The sequence below is a fragment of the Cebus imitator genome, unplaced genomic scaffold (genome assembly GCF_001604975.1).
Source record: "Cebus imitator isolate Cc_AM_T3 unplaced genomic scaffold, Cebus_imitator-1.0 Scaffold95, whole genome shotgun sequence".
Lineage (NCBI taxonomy): Eukaryota > Metazoa > Chordata > Mammalia > Primates > Cebidae > Cebus > Cebus imitator.
The window spans coordinates 1,555,462-1,568,528 of record NW_016107410.1 but is presented as its reverse complement, the minus strand read 5'-3'; the positions used below and the strand labels follow the sequence as shown (position 1 = coordinate 1,568,528).

The 13,067-nt window shown below is 36.7% G+C and overlaps 1 protein-coding gene and 1 long non-coding RNA gene across 4 annotated transcripts in view; one reads left to right on the top strand and one right to left on the bottom strand.

Annotated features, from left to right (window-relative positions):
• DPP10 (dipeptidyl peptidase like 10) overlaps positions 1 to 13,067 on the top strand; it is a 1,448,345-nt gene that overhangs the window by 1,062,827 nt on the left and 372,451 nt on the right. The gene's annotated exons all lie outside the window — the stretch shown is intronic.
• The window catches only part of LOC119472342, an 11,601-nt gene continuing 5,097 nt past the window's right edge, over positions 6,564 to 13,067 (bottom strand). The window contains exons 2-3 of the long non-coding RNA XR_005201480.1: positions 10,942 to 10,945; positions 6,564 to 6,573 (exon numbers count right to left, since the gene is read on the bottom strand). This is a non-coding gene — a long non-coding RNA (uncharacterized LOC119472342). The remainder of the gene's footprint in view (positions 6,574 to 10,941; positions 10,946 to 13,067) is intronic.

Sequence of the window (13,067 nt, the reverse complement as noted above, 5' to 3'; positions counted from 1 at the left end):
TTTTTTTTTTGTAATACTGGGCCTTGCTATGTCACCCAGGCTGGAGTGCAGTGGCACAATCTGGGCTCACTGCAACCACCGTCTCCCAGGTTCAAGCGGTTCTCTTTCCTCAGCCTTTCAAGTAGCTGGAATTAGAGGTGCATTCCACCACACCTGGCTAATTTTTGCATTTGTTGTAAAGCCGCGGTTTCACCACATTGGTCAGACTGGTCGTGAACTCCTGACCTCTGGTGATCCAGCCGCTTAAGCCTCCCAAAGGGCTGGGATTACAGGCATGAGGCACCACACCCAGCTGTGAGTTTAATATTTAATATCACATGAGAGAATTTCTATTGGTTTTATTACCATGGCTATAATTGATCTCATTTGTTTCATGCAGGCAGTATTAGCATTGTCATATGTAAAATATGTTCTCAATGTAATTCTTTGAGAATGCCCACCAGCCCTCTCCTTAACTGACCACTCTCTAGGGATAACAAAAAAGCAATGTGAGGAAATTTGGGCCATGTAAAGATATTGCAAAAATTGAAATTTTGAGAAACAAAAAGTAAATATAATATGAATTCAAATTGTGCGTATATATTCATATAAAATCTGTCCAACTTCCAATAGTTAAAAGACTGGAATTATTTCTAGCTTCTGAGATTTGATATTGGTTCTATGACTAAAGAACAAGCTGGAAAGGACACCATGTTATTAGACCATCCATAGGTAAAATTATTTGCAATGCTTATGTAATAAAACATATATATATATACCTTTGTTTGCATTAATATACTAGATATTGTGAATATAAAACAGAATAGAATATGAATTTGTCCTCAAGGATGTAAAAGTACATTTTTTTTTTCTTCTCAGAACATCATAATAAATGTAGTACATTTTCCTTCTTAGAGTTAGTAACCGCAGTATTCATTTGAATATCCAGTGATAATGTGTTTCAATTTTTAGCTTTATAGGTACTTTCTAGTGACTGATATAATAGGTTTCAGAGGCCCATTAACTCTACCTGGTGTCCACATAAGTAATCACACACCCTGTTGTATGAATGGCTTACATTTTTCATAACGACTTGCAAATATAAAACCTTTCTTTCTCTTCCTATTAGTTATTCTCTCTTGGCACATAAGTAGAAGAGACATAATGAAATACCAGGAGTTTTATCTATTTGAACTCAAGTAATATCTCCCAAGGTGACATTCCCACAGTTACAAAAGCAGTCTTCTTGGTTTTTGTGTTTTAAAACACTTATTTAGATCTAGATTTAAATGGTGTTTTTCTGGTAGGAATTTGAAAATGCTTAACAACCTGAAGTTAATTATTACTCTTTACAAATATATTCAGGTTCCTCAAGTTCTCTAATTAGCTATTCTTCCTGACCAGTTGCCTGTATATATTCTTAGAAAATTTTCTACATTTCAACAGGGTAGTATTTACATGATGTTGTCCGTATTGTTCTATTCTGGGTGTCTCTCACTGCCTTATCCGAATCCTGAGAAATGGCATAGGAAAGTCCCTGGAGGGTTGCAGTGAGCATAAATTGATCTGGCTACTGCTAGCTCTTGAGAACGAGAAGAGGGAAGAGTTGCTGTGTATGCTGAGCAACTAGAGTACTATCAAATGAATCTGATCAGGACATATTGCCTGGCCTACCCAAAGTGTATTTTGCATATGAGATTAATTATTCCATATGACAACAGGGACCTGTTTCTCATAATGAGTCAGGAAAGTGACAATTTCTCATTAAATTTCAGGGTTATGGGGGATTGACTATAGTGTATTCTGCAGATATGTCTCAAAGATAAGAATAAATTAAATCCAATAGGGATGTGTTCATGAATTCAAAAATTTGTATTTATTAGCTTCTCTGTGGCTTCTATGTTAAGAGAATACAAAGAAGACTAAAACAAGTTTATACTAATATCTTGTCATCTCAAATGCCCAAAATAGTCTTAAATGATTTGATAATTTTTTTTTTCAGTAAAATTAAAACCTAGTGACTAAAAGGGCATTCTTTGGAATGACAGAGATGTTCTATGTTTTGATGGTGATAGTGGTTACATGCTTGTATGTATTTGTCTAAATCTATTAAATTTTCCATTAAATGCTGTTAAAATGAGAAAATTTTATTACATGAAAATTTTACTCAAAGTAAGTTGATGTTGGTCAAAAGGTACAGTTTCAGTAACGTAGGATGAATAAGTTCTGGAGGTCTTTCATACAGCATGATGACTATAATTAACCAATATCATATTTAATACTGAAATATTGCAAAAAAGGTAGATTTTAAATGTTTTCACCACACTCACAAACAAAAACTGGTAACTATGTGAAGTAATAGATGTGCTAATCAGCTTGATTGTAGTAATCATTTCGAAATATACAGGCACATCAAAACATGTTGTACATCATAAAAAAATAAATACATTGTTTTCCAATTATACCTCAATAAGGATGGAAAAATAAATAAAAATGGTTTATTTTCTCTCTCATTGTATAATAGACAATAATATGCATCAGTACTGCTGGTAGAAGTATTATAAAGGATATTTGCTTATATATATTTATGCAGTTAGAGATTATTTCCCCTTTCCTCTGATGTTCTGGTTGTGGAATAATTACTGAGTATAGAGTTAATTCCAGGCTTGCTGTTTCTCTCTGTCTCTGTTTCTTCCACCCACATAAACTAAAGGCATTATTTAATAAATGCCCTGTCCTGTGGACCTTTGGAGTGTCTTTTATTCCATTAAAATTTAGAGAAATTGAATAGTACTTTAAGCCTTTAACACCTTGCTTTAATTCACTAGTTTTTTTAACCAAAGAATTGGGATTTCAACAATCCACAGGTGTCTCAAGCCTAACATGTTCAAAGTTGAACCCCTATTATTCCTTACTAACTTGTATCTTCTGCTTTCCAAACTTCTGTGAATGATACTGTCACTTACCAGTCACACGGGACAGAGGTATAGAATTCCTCCATGCTTCCCTTTGTTGGTCCTTTACCTATGAACCATATTCCAGTTCCATCAATCCACCTCCTTGCCACGTGTTGGATCCCTTCCCCTGGAATTACTATTGTGCTTCCACCTTAATTCAGCCTCCGTTTATCTTTTACCTAGCCTACTGCCCTTCTACATGTTCCCTTTAAACGCTTGCCTTTCTCCAATTAATAAATCTGCTGCAGAAAAGTGATCATTACAGTATCAAATTGGTTATGTGAACTCCTACAGTTTAATCTTTTCCTGATTTCCCATTGCCTACAAGGTCGAATCCAAATTCCTTGTAATGACACACAAGGCCCTGCATGATATGAAGCCTATCCACCTCTTCAAGAGCAATTACAGAACCCGACCATATTTAATAGTTTATTTAATATTTAATACAGAATTCTAAACCAAAATAGATTGTCTCACTCATATATATATGTGTGTGATAACCTATTTTTTTTTTTTTTTTGAGACAGAGTTTTACTCTGTTGCCCAGGCTGTAGTGCAGTGGTGTGATCTTAGCTCACTGCAACCTCTGCCACCCAGACTCAAGCGACCCTCCCATCTTAGACTCTCAAGAAGCCATGACTATAGGCACTCACCACCACACCCAGCTAATTGGTTTGTATTTTTCATAGAGTAGACATTTTGTCACGTTGCCCAAGCTAATCTCAAACTTCTAAGCTCCGGCGATCTACCTGTCTCAGCCTCCCAGAGTGCTGGGATTATAGGTGATAGCAGCTGCACCTGGCCTATATTTTTTATTAATTTATTTCCTCTATCTGGAATAGCCTTACCCAGACAGGGTCACCTAGTGAAATTGCTACTCTGCACCAGTGTCAGCTGCATTTGGAAATTACTCACATTCCTCTGAGGGATAAATGACCAGTTATTCCTTATGCCACTACAGCATCCTATTTCTATATATGCATTCCCTTCTGAGTTCTTTGCAGAGCATTTCCATGACTGATTCATCTCTGAGATTCCTATGCCAAGCCTGGCATCTGACATATGGTAAACACCAAATCCTTGAAAAGTTACTGACTACTATTTATATTTTATGTGATTTATTTAGGCTGAATTATGATGCTTTCAAAATTTAAATGTGTATAGTTTTTTAACATCAATGAAATCCAGAAGAGATAGTTGAAGAAAAGGTTTCTGAGGTTTTTAGGATGGAAGGAAGTATAGGTAAAAGATCATAAAACTGCCAGCAGCTTTTTAAATATATACAGTGTTACATAAACACAAATATGTCCATAAGTAGTGGTGCCACAAAATTGTTTATCCTTCGCTTCAAATATATAAAATGTAATTTATTTTTTCTTTAACATTTCGTCTTTCTTATGTGATGAGTATTAGAATATCATACTTTATTTGGGTCTATTTACTTTTAATCTTACATTAGTCTATAATGCTATAGATTAAAGTATCCCTTTAGGCAGTGCTGACTCTCTCAATTAAAAATCCTGTCTGTCAACCAGTACCTCTCTGCCTATTCACCCTAAAGTGGCATCTGAGGGAAGGGCTGATTTCCTAACCTCTTCGTGCTGAGATAAGATCCCTGCATTGTGATGCCCTGTGGCAAATGTGGACTCAATGTTGTTGTTTTTTTTTTCTCCTATATTCCTGTAGTCGCTGTCCTCTTTGTTGATCATAATGGCTGAGCTTCTAAACTCTTTGAGTCCAGAATAGCCTTTATTGTGCCTCCAGTAGAGACAGGTGGTCCCTTCTTGACTACCCAAGTTCTTTGTGGTTCATGATGGTGCCCTAGGCTCCCTGAATCATGGCTTCGATTGTTATAGGGTCCTTACTGTTCAACCTCCAGGCCACTTTGCCAGTCCAACTACACTCCAGATTACCCTGAAATGATTCAAAGCATACAATATGTCTGTTTCCATTAGTGAAGGGTGATGTGATAGAGCATTCCCAGTCATTATGTCTTTGAGGCTAGAACAAGAATATAAATGGAGATTCTTAGTTTTACATTAACTATTTAACCCATGAATTGATCTGACAGGCCATTAAAAGTATATGCCATCCTTCTACCTTGACAAAAATATCTTCTTAATGGTCCAGAGAGCCAGGTTTGAATTGAGAATCATCTGACTCCTTAAAATTCTGCAGCAAAAAAATCAGTGGTATAGGAGAACCAGCACCTGACACCTGCCCTGTGTCTAACCCCAGATTTTTTTTTCACCCGAGCCTGTTAGCATCTTGAGAGCTTCAAACAAACGTGTGAATGCCCCAGCCTGCTACGGGGGCATGCTACTCCTCAGACCCAAAAATACCCACATAGGTGGCTCAATTCATTGCAAAGAGGAAAAAGCCATGGAATGAACTCTCACAGACACTGGCGGAAGGCCCCGAGAGGAATGTCTAGAGTCCTGGGTAGGTATGGATTCCAGATAGATTATAATATCAGTAGGTAATTACGGCCTTCCCTTGGCCTCATGGAGTCCTTGCCACATGAGTAGGAGTGAGCTAGAGGAGGGAGAGAGAACTCTCCAAAGTACAGGGACTGGGTGCCCCTGATCTAAGATCCATACTTACTCAGTTCACAGTTAGTTTTCCACAATTTCAAATCTAAAAGGCCCCACCTACCACAGTCCTTACTTAAGGTCTTCTGTTTAATTATACCATGGTCTAGTTCTTCTGTAGTCTTAAAGAGAACGAGTCACTAACACAATCTACCTGGAAACAACACACTTTTAGGTAGCATCTTAGAGCAGAAAAGATTTCTAAAAAAAAAACAATATAAAGAGGAAATTGATTTTCTTTTTAAGTGTTTTCTATGTATTGTTTAATACTTACAATATATTTTTCCTGTTACTTAGTATTGCCATTGACACTTTGTAGGTTGTAGTAATATACACTCATAAATTCAGCAGTTAACTCCTCTAGCTCTGCAAATAATGCTGTTGATTCTTTCTTTCTTTTTTTTTGAGACAAAATCTTGCTCTGTCACCCAGGCTGAAGTGCAGTGTCACCCAGGCTGGAGTGCAGTGGCGCGATCTCAGCTCACTGCAACCTTTGCCTCCCAAGTTCAAGTGAGTCCCCGGCTTCAGCCTCCTAGTAGCTGGGCCTACAGGCACATGCCACCACACCCGACTAATTTTTTTTTGTATTTTTAGTAGAACTGCGGTTTTACCATGTTAGCCAGGATGTTCTTGATCTCTTGACCTTGTGATCCGCTCCCTTTGGTCTCCCAAAGTGCTGGAATTACAGCCATAAGCCAACACACAGTTATCCTATGATGCATGTGAACCTTGGAATAAAATATATATTAAAATATAACTAAAAATAAAAACAGATTGTGTAGGCTTTGGAAGTACTATATTTACTATATTTATATTTGGAAGTATAAATTTGTACTATATTTATATTTGGACATACTAAATATTATATATTTAATCTGTGTTAAAATGTAGATATTTTAATCTATATTTTTCACACTGAGGGGGGAAAATCTACAGAAATAAAGTGTACTGTGTCAATGTACTATGTACAGAATATAAGAATTAATGGCAATATTGAATGTCCTTGCCCAAGTATGGAAAATTAGGGATTAAGATTTGAGGAAATGCTAAATGTGTTAAAATGGAAAATGTAATTGAGTCAAAATACAGCTAAAGAATGTAAGAAATAATGGCAAAATTGAATATCCTTGCCCAACTGTGGAAAATTAAGGATTAAGATTTGAGGAAAGGCTAAATGTGTTAAAATGGAAAACGCAACTGTGTCAAAATACTAAGTAAAGAATATAAGAAATAATGGCAAGATTGAATATTCTTGCCCATCTGTGGAAAATTAAGGATCAAGATTTGAGGAAAGGCTAAATGTGTTAAAATGGAAAATGTAGTCTGGGCTTGGTGGCTTATACCTGTAATCCCAGTACTTTGGGAGGCTGAGGCAGGCGTACCACCTGAGGTCAGGAGTTCAGGACCAGCATGGCCAACATGGTAAAATCCCATCTCTACTAAAAGTACAATTAGCTGGGGGTGGTGGCACATGTCTATAGTTCCAGCTACTAGGGATGCTGAGGCAGGAGAATTGCTTGAACCCGTGAGGCAGAGGTTGCAGTGAGCTGAGATCATGCCACTGCACTCCAGCCTGGGCGACACAGTGAGACTTCGTCTCAAAAAATAATGAAAATAAAATAGAAAATAAAATATAAAATAATAAGCAGAACATTTTCTCACTTAGTTGATACATCTATAGTTTAGATTTTGCCGTGAGTCAAACACTATGTTTTCCCAAATGAATTAACTTTCATAATAATGTCTTTTTAAACATGATAATTACCCATTTAGTAATGGGTAATTGTCATTAACTATATTTTAAAAGAACTCACTTTTACTTTTTATGTATCTACTGATTTAAAAGTGAAAGTGTAAAAATATTTTTTTATCAACATCACCAAGCTGTTTGTCTATAAATCTCTGATTGAATTATATTCTAGCTCTATAAACTGATAGATATATGCTTTAGAAACTCATGTGGAAATATCAACCCAGAGAAACCCTGTATCCCTATCTCCAACCTGGGACTTTTCAGAACCTTTAGTATTTACTTTGAAATGTCTAATATGGGAATTATAGTGTGGTGTTCTTTAACTTTTAATATCATAGATCCCATAATTTGGAACATCAAGTAACATTTTGTAGAGCTACTATTCCTCTGAACACAGTTTGAGAAATGTTCTAATAGAGTCATTTTCTACAAATAGGAAATTTCTACAAATATTATTATGCTAAATATACTAAAACCTACTCTGATATGATATATTAATAATAAATAGATTACTTTAATTTTTGAAGATTATTGCCAAAACTTCTTTCCTATTAAGAATATTCTACAATAAATTAAATGTAGTTCATATATATTGCTGATCATTTGTACAGTGACATTAACATCTAAGATGATAGAATAATATAAATCTTATGGATTTTGTGAAAAATAGAAATGGTTACAGAATAAAATGTTAATGGTCTAAAATTTGGCTTTCTAGAAGCTTGATATACTGTGATGCAGCTGCAGAATATGGATGTTCTTGTCAGAAATCTAGTTCTATATTGCATTCTTCTTGTATTGTCAATAAGACAGGGTCAGGTTACTGGATCTCTTTAGATTTGTTTACTCACAGGTAATGGTGCTAATAATATCTTCCTAGGAAAGTTGTGATATTAAAGACATGGCCTATATATGTAAAGCACCTGGCACCTGGTAGAAGCATTGATAACTCTTCTACCATTCAGTTTTTGGAAATCAAATTTTTTTGAGGAAGTACTTCTTGGTGACAGTGAAGGTCCTTAACCCTCAACAAAAAGACAAAACTCAGATTTTTGGAGGAAAGAATGAGGCGTTCTGTTTAAGTCTGATCTAAAAGATTAAATTTTCCCTTCATAAATGTGGAAGGCCTGGGGACAATTTAAGGGAGCAATGAAGAAGCAAAGCAGAAATCAGAACATGGGTGACAACAAAAAGAAATGATAAATACATGCATGTACAGTCATGCATGTTTGCAGACACACATGCACATGTGCACACATGCCCAACCACCACAAATACACCCACAGATAAAACAAGAGACACTGAAAGAGGAGAAAATTGATTGTGATGCTCACTATTCCTGTGAGGTTGATTTAACTGCTACCTGGACTGCAACTTAATATGATGAACTTAAGAGTACAAGACATTTGGAATTAATTTCAAAAATTATTATTAGACTAATGACACTTAAAGTGTTGACTTTTGACTTCTGTGGAATATTTATTATGTAAAACATTCTGCATACAGGCAGGGCCTTGTGAAGCAAAATTTATAACTTTGTGTTCAGGAGTGATTATGAACAAACTAAGATAGCAGAATCATGGCTTTATTAGAGTGCTGTGCTACAGTTTTGTTAAAGGAATCTGAAAGAGTAAGTAGAATCACGAAGATTATCCTAAGCATTCTCCTAAGGAAAACTGAGCTTTCTGTGTTACCCTGAGAAGTGTCCATTATATGGTTCTGGATTCCTGTTGTAACTTAAAGGGAAACTTTTACAATGTCTGGAACCTATGAAGTCCTGAAAATGAAGGAAGAGGATGTTCTCAAGTTTCTTACAGCAGGAACCCACTTAGGCGGCACCAACCTTGACTTCTAAATGGATCAGAACATCTATAAAAGGAAAAGTGATGTCATCCACATACTAAGGCTAAAGAGGACCCAAGAAAAGCTTCTGCTGGCTGCTCGTGTCAATGTTGCCATGTAAAACTGACATCAGTGTCATATCCTCCAGGAATACTGGCCAGTGGGCTGGGCCAAAGTTTGCTGCTGCCACCGGAGCTACTCCTATTGCTGGCTGATTCACTCTTGGGATGTTCACTAACCAGATCCTGGCCCCCTTTCAGGAGCCACAGCTTCTGGTGGTTGATAATCCCAGGGCTGACCACCAGCCTCTCACAGAGGCATCTTTTGTTAGCCTACCTAATATTGCTCTGTGTTACACAGATTCTCCTCTATGCTATGTGTACATTGCCATCCCATTAAACAAAGGAACTCAATCAGTGGGACTGATGTAGTCCATGGTGGCCCGGAGAATTCTGCACAAGTATGGCACCATCTCCCATGAACATCCGTGGGAGGTCTGGACTGCAATTTAATACAATGAACTTAAGAGTATTTTAATCTGAAAAGATTAAAAAGAAACAGCAGTGCTACTAAAAAAGCTATGGCCTTCTCCAGCTCCTGTGTTTGCTGCTACTCAGACTGAGGTTGCAGACTGGTCTGAAGGTCTGCAGCTGCCCTCTGTGCTTATTCAGCAGGACTCTGCTGAAAACTGGAGCACTCAGACTGCCACTAGATGACTGGTCTTCAGCTCCCACTTCTCAGGCCACCGAATGGGTAGGAAGAACTGCTGAGTGGTCTTACGCTGTCCTTCCATAGGTTCTTAAGCAACATGGCAAGAAGGTTGATGGAAAATAAACATTAGTGTCTAAAGAAAGTAAGAAAGTAAAATATAAAGTACGAATTTAAAACTATTTAGAAGGGCATGAAGAAAGACCAAAGAAGTATTCAAATTGAAATTATACTAAAATAAAATTTCAAATTAAATTTAATCTAGTTTCAGATTGCTGATTAAATTTTGCATGACACTGTACAAAGCTATCTAGGAGAGCGAAAAAAACCACATGACAAATTTACTGGTCGTCATTTTCTATTTTGTGATTTTAGCCTGTAATCCATTTTAAAGGTCTGATATTTAGAGGGTGGTGCCTCTCTACAATTAAAACGCTTTTGATTGTTACTTTATGTCTGCTCAAAGATAAACATCCCTTCAGAGGTTCTACGATCACAGATTGAAATTACTTTTTAAAAAGTTAGTGTCCCCAGGTTCTATTAAGACTAGTTCCTTTAAAATGTGGATATTGGTTAAAATCTGTGTATTTTATTGCATTTTTAATGCACTGGATTAATTCAATTATTAAATGAAGCGTGGAAAATCTTGTTTTAAGATGAAGAACCCTCACTAAATAGAATTTTTGTACCTAAATGGCTTTTTAATTAGAAATTTTCAAAAGATGAATTTGGTTCGTTACAACAATCAAAATCCTTACCTATAAATTGCCCCGTTCTAAAGCAAGAATGTTGAACTCAGGTATCTAATGGTAAATTAAAAAGAGATGTCCCTGTTAGTCCTCTTACAGATTCTGGGTGTTGGTTACTTGATTTTGAAACACTAAAGAAGAATGTGTTTCAGAGCAGACATGTTGGTAAAACTGTTTCTGTTGCCAAAAGTATAAGAGGGCCACCCAACCTGTTGATGTGGTGAACCTCGTTTATCATCCTGTCACTGCATCATCTTTACCAGTTTCATCCTGGCCCAGGGTTTCATGGCACAGAAAGCAGCCTGGCCATCAAACCACAGCATATGAGCAAGTAGATGGCCCAAATGTTTGAAAGCATAAACGTGCCTTTCTCATTGGGCACTGACTGAGAGTGTTTGAAGCCCATTATTTATAATTGCAGTTCAGACTAGGAGAAAAAAAAAAAAAAAAAAAAAACTTCGTCCAGATGAGACACAATTGGAATGTTTGTGTGGATTTGGGTTTTGATAGCTTCTGTCACATTCCATCACTGTTTGTGTGAGCATTTTCCAATCTGCTGTCCCAACATCAAAGCCATTTCTGCATAATTTTTTTTCTCTGTGTTGCTCGTTCTTCTCAAAATTTGGTTTTCTATCCTCTTCTCCCCCAGTCTCCGTTAGATTTGCAATTTAATGTATGGATAGTAAAAATGCAGACTCCTGGGAGTTTAGGTCCTGAAATGACATTAGAGATGATTGGGTGTAGTATATACTTACTTTTACATTTTTCTTTCCTTTTTATTTCTTGCTCATCAGAAAATATACCTGTTTTAGCTAGAATTTCATTATTTTCATAATCAAGTTTGATTGCATCATTAATTTTTAAACCTGAAGGACAATAAATATAAAAATGCAACACAAAGAAAAGACATGAATGAAAGGAAGATTGCAATATCGAGCCATGAATGAATGATAAATATGGGGTGTCAAAAGCATTACTTGGGACAACACTTTGCCGTGACATAAATTGCCTGCCTGACACAAGGGCAAATGCTGCTGACCTTCATGCCTCATTCAAAACTGCGATGGGGTGTGACAAAGAAATGGACATAGACAAATTCTAAGAAGTTTGCTAATGACATACTCTAAAGAAATATTTAGGGTACATATTATGATATTATCAACTGAGAATATGCCCTCCCATGCTGTAGAATGTTGCATCAATCTGCTATTGTATCTAGCTGTTTAAAACACTGGAGACAGGCTTGGCATGGTGGCTCACGCCTGTAATCCCAGCACTTTGGGAGGTCTAAGCATGTGGATCACCTAAGGTCAGGAGTTCAAGACCAGCCTGGCCAACATGGTGAAACCCCATCTCTACTAAAAATACAAAAATTAGCTGGGTGTGGTGGTGCATACCGGTAATCCCAGCTACTTGGGAGGTTGAGGCAGGAGAATTGCTTGAACCCAGGAGGAGGAGGTTGCAGTGAGCCGAGATAATGCCATTGCTCTCCATCCTGGGCAAAAACAGCAAAACCCCATCTCCATAAACAAAAACATCGAAGACAAAACAGTGCAATCTTACCAGGGTAGAAAAGAACAAAACGACTCTCTAATTAAAAGTTAAAGTTTGTACAGATATCATTGATTTTTGCTTACCATCACAGGTTACTCTGTCATAAATTTAGTATGTACTATATATACAAATATTTGTCTATTTCATTTCTAACAGTTATACATTTTATATTTACAATGTCCTTCACCATATTCTTTCCAGAAGTCACCTTTCTTATGTTACTGCCCTCACGACATAATACTGTAACTACCTACCACTCTAAGACAAAGGGAACCTTTCCAGAAGAGCTTTCAACTTTTTCTCTTTTGCCTGGGAGTATGTCTCCTCTCTACCTCTATTTTGTCCTTGTAGGTGACAAATATCTTGTGAGTTGTTGTCTATATGTAGTGATGGTAGAATCTGAGCATTAATACTTATTTTGGTGGCCCATGTACAACTTCTAAAATTCAAAATTTATTTTCATAACCAAATTTGTTAAGCATGTACAAAGTTTGGAGGCTTATTGGCTTAATAGGTTCAATCCATAGAAAAGGATAACTGACTACCTACTCAAAAGCATCCTACCTTGAGAGTCAGCTAAGTGGGGAAAGAAAGAATATGCTTTGCTTTTCAGACAACCTTTGTATCAGTGTTTCAGCAATATACCTCTCTACTTATTCCCACTTCGTTTCATTTCTTCTCCTTGTATATTGACTTTGCCTCTCCTGGGACAGTAGAGTTAATCTTATAGGGAGACCTAGTGCCAAAAATTCCTTAGAATAGTATAAGGCTGTGCAGTGACTGACCCTTACTCAGCTCTCTGGTCTCTCATTCTACTACCGGCTTCCAAGTGGTTTGCATTCATGTATCTTGAAAACCACTTTCAGTTCCTGAAATGGACCAGGATATTCTTCCTCTTCTTTTCTTCTTTCTTTCTTGTTTTTTTTTTTTTTTT